At 36.8% G+C, this 4,363-nt stretch overlaps 1 long non-coding RNA gene across 1 annotated transcript; it reads right to left on the minus strand.

Moving 5' to 3' along the window:
- On the minus strand, nt 233–3,003 carry LOC109230456. The gene is made up of 3 exons (XR_002068643.1): nt 2,895–3,003; nt 2,376–2,485; nt 233–406 (listed from the first exon to the last, which is right to left on the minus strand). It is a non-coding gene; the product is annotated as an uncharacterized LOC109230456 (long non-coding RNA).

Raw genomic sequence — 4,363 nt, forward strand, 5'->3', positions numbered from 1 at the left:
TGTAACGATTTATATTGTCTAACTAAACGTTATTTGTGTCCTATTGCAACGGTTTTTGTAGGCTATTGTAACAGTTCAATTAAAACAAAACTATAGCCCTTATTATAAATAAATATTTATATATTTAATAAATTAAAATAACATAAAAATTTAAATAAATCACAAAATAAAACTATTAATAATATAAATTATCCATCAAGCTGATAATATTCATAAAGCAAATGTTACCCCAAGTGCATAAGTTTAATACATTTCAAGATAGTAAGTTTAAAAATGTTGATAACAAAAGATTCCCTAGAACATTCATCTATAGCAATTCAACATTCATCTATAGCAATTCAAAACTCATCTCAATTAAGGTCTAGTTCTTCATTGCCATCATCTTCCATTTCGTGATCTACTCCGCCTGCAAAAGAGGATAAATAAAGTCATTACCCTTCAAGAGAATCCGGGCTAAGATATCATGTAAATAGTTCTTGGACAGCCGTGTGCGGACACTTCAACTTATTTCGATTCTATGTATTGGTTCCGGATATTTTTTGCAAATAAACGAGTCAACCAAATAGCAACCTACAACTATGCCTACTAGTGAGCGGCAAACTAACGAGTCAGTATATATAGTAGTTACTAAACTGCGTCATGCATAAGTAGTTCATTTTGATATGGCTTTCATATAACTACTTGACAAACTCAACTCAAAGTTTTCTATAGAGTGTTATGGGGACATTGAGAAAGGAAAACAAGGTGTTTTAAAAGCACCATATTCTCGGGAAAGAGCAAAAGCTGCCTTGGACTTTTATTTATGTCCAAGGCATTTAGAGGGAACAAGGAAAGAGATGTTATGTTATTGATAGAGTTAGAGCTATTTGCCTCAACGGTGGAAGGCAGAGAGCTTAGCAAATGTGCTAGTCCGCAACCACAATACATACATAGTTCAAATTGTTTAATTTGATTCAATTTATAGAAAGAGATTTAAAAAAATAAAAAAATTATGTATAGTGCAACGACCTAATATGAGCCAAAATTTGGCCTCGGACTCCTTATCCTAGCGTTCAACTTGGGCTATTGGTATAAAAGTTTAATTTTTGTCATGTTTATCTTAATCTACAAACTAAACATGTAGATGCTAGCGAGAAATTCAAAAATAGCCAGATTTACAACTTGTCGTTTAAAAATAACTCAATTTCAAAAGTAATCGAAATTTAGTCACTTTTTATGTAAAGATAAATTTGAGCGAAGACACTGTTCAAAACCCGAAAAATACGCCCGTATATTATACTGGAGATCCAGCATAAGTATACTTGAACTCCCGCATATTATACTGTAGTTCCAGGATAAGTATGCTGGAACTCCAGCATAATATAATGGAACTCCAGCATAATATACTGGAGTTCAAGTATAATTATATGCGGGAGTTCCAGCAAGTATACCGGTCGAGCATAATATACTGGAGTTTGGAGCACTGGTGCTCCACTCTCCCGTATATTATACGGGAGTCATCAAAGTATATCGGTCCCGCATAATATGCTGGAGTTCATACACAGGTGCACCGAACTCCCGTATATTATGCTGGACTAGTCTCTGTTGTAGCAAAATAGTGGCTATTTTTCATTGACTTGATAAACGTTGGCTATTTTTGATTGACCAGTGCGAAAACTGGCTATACCGTGCTATTTTAACAGTATAATTAATACCTCCTTAGATGTAGTAGTTTTTATTTAACCTCTTACTACATTTCTATGGAAGTAATTTACACGGTGCTTTCCCCTATGTAGTGTAGCAGTTGCCAAGGCAATGCGATTATGTTAAAATGTGAGTAATACTAAGAACTCTATCACGTTATTAGCGCACTTCGAGATAATATTATCTCTTTAATTAGAGGCACCATCACTTGACAGCTTGGAACTCTAATTTTGGTTGTTCAATTTACAGATTTGGTTAATTGGAAGATCTTTGTGCTAACAATAAATACCGAACGTACATATGAATAACAGAATTAATATACTGCTAAATGAGTTACAACTAGAAATATTGACACTAATGAAACAGTGCATATGACAAAAGCATCAAATCCTCTGGCCTAGCCAAGACAAAAACACCAGCTAACCAGCTAAGGATTTAACCTAAAAGATGAAAACTCAAAATGGACCCCATTATAACAATAGGATACCCTACTAAATTCAAGGATTACCCCTGCAATTGCCAAAAACTCCATTGCAGTAGCTGCCCACTTTCCTAATATGACCTAAATAAACAAAACAACTCCGGTGGACTTACCCAAACTCTATATATTTTGAAACTGTATCAACAACAGCTTATATAACACATTAAGGAACTCAAATTAAAGGAGCTTAGAGAAGTAGCACAGAACTTACAGATTACCAAATTGGACATTTTTATCTATACCCAAATTTTGGAGTACCGGTTTACTTGCATCGGTCTTCATCTTGCTAAAGGTTTAGTACTGAATTTATCAGATGTAAACCTGAATGAACAACATAGCTCCATTTAAGAGTCTAATTCAACACAAGGTTAAGAGCCATTAAAAATATTTTGCTGATCCAATTGTGAAACATTAGGATAAAGAGAAGTAAAAATATTTAATAGAACCTTCATAACAAACCAAACAGCAATTACATAAGAAAAACATTTAAAAGAAGCACCTATTCAGCATCTCATTTCCACCCCCATAACTTCTATCAAACAAGATGAAAGATTTTCATAGTTCTCAAAAAACGAAAAATACGGAAATGCTATACTTGCTGCTATCTCCTCAAATATCAAATTTATCACTATAAAATTACCAATTCACAAAAACTAAAACTCATTCAAGAATCACACCAGGGAAATCCAACATGCAGAAAAAAAGAAGAGCAGGTGAAAGAAGTAGGTACATGTTCTTTCATATAGATTATAGTCACCCACAGCTGCAACCAACCTTCTTATAAAGAAGTTTTTTCTCTTCTAAAGCATTTGAATTGAAAACAAGCAAAAGCTATAGACTGTTTGATATGCTACTGCATGATAAACAAAGTGTAAAAAAATGGGTTTGCAAAAGCTGTATCTAGAAATGGCCCAACTATAGGCAATATTAACTACTGTAACTTGAAAACTCTATCAGAATTAACTACAAATGCAGATTTCTGGAGTCAAATAGACCTATTGAAGATTACAGTTAGACCCTTGACAAAGCTGATCGGCAAGCGGCCCGGCAGTGGCAAGGATTTTGGCATGATGGCCTTGCCATTGGCCTATGTGCGGGGCATATCAACATGCAAGATAATGCGAGTGTTGTCAATGGCAACAAACTGTTGCAACGGCAAGTGTGACGGACTACGCTTCTATTTGAGGGCTAAGGTGTGACGGACTAAACCAAAATAAGAGTGGGTTGTGTGCAAGCAAAGGCCAAGACCTTGACAGAACTAGGCGGGCTGGACGGATGTTTGACAAGGCAAAACGGGAAAGACCTCGGCGCTAAAATGGAGCAGCATAGTGCCAAGGCAATGGCATTGGCAATGTGATGTTGCCATGACTTAGGTGAGCGGGCTGGCACCTAAGTAAATTGTGGGCAAACGACTTAGCAACGGGAAGGGCATCAAGGCTTGGTGACTTGATGCCAAAATCAGCATTGGCATTGGCAACGGGCAGACTTGATCAAGTAGGGACGACTTGACAAGGACAAGCAAATGTGCAGCGGGAAGGCAGTGCGCGGGCAGACTTGTCATGGCATTGAGTTGCTGCAAACGGGCCAAGTTCGTGAGCGATGGTGTCACGACCCAAACCCCGCTCCAGTCGTGATGGCGCCTCTCGTGAAGACACGGCCATCCAACCAACTCAAATTTCCTTTTCAAAAATAGGTAAACATGAATAAACAGTCTAAATATGATTTTAAGATAACAATTAGCGGAAGTACAACCCAAACACAGCCCAAACCGGGGTGTCACAAGTCACAAGCATCTAGAAGAGTCTAAATACAAGTTCAAGGCCAATAATATACAAATTAGAATTTATTATCAAAAGGAAGAAATTCGGTGTCGCGAACGCTGGCGGTCACCTTGCTCAGCTACGATAACAAAATCTCCAACCAGCTCAAAACCCGCTCTACCGGGTGAACAAATACATGCATCTGCACACGAGGTACAGGGAGTAAAGTGAGTAATTCGGCTCAGTGAGTAATAAAAGTAAATAATATCTGAGCAGTAAGAAATCACGTATAACAGATCATCATGCTGTATAGAAGCAAAGAAAAATCATTTTTAGTAAAGCAGTGAAGCTGTGACTCCTTTAGAAATATCTTAACATTAGTTTAAGCCTTTTTTGAGAATGACTTTTCAGCGATTACGCAAATGAATGCAACAAACAA

The sequence above is a fragment of the Nicotiana attenuata genome, chromosome 7, assembly GCF_001879085.1.
Source record: "Nicotiana attenuata strain UT chromosome 7, NIATTr2, whole genome shotgun sequence".
Taxonomy (NCBI): domain Eukaryota; kingdom Viridiplantae; phylum Streptophyta; class Magnoliopsida; order Solanales; family Solanaceae; genus Nicotiana; species Nicotiana attenuata.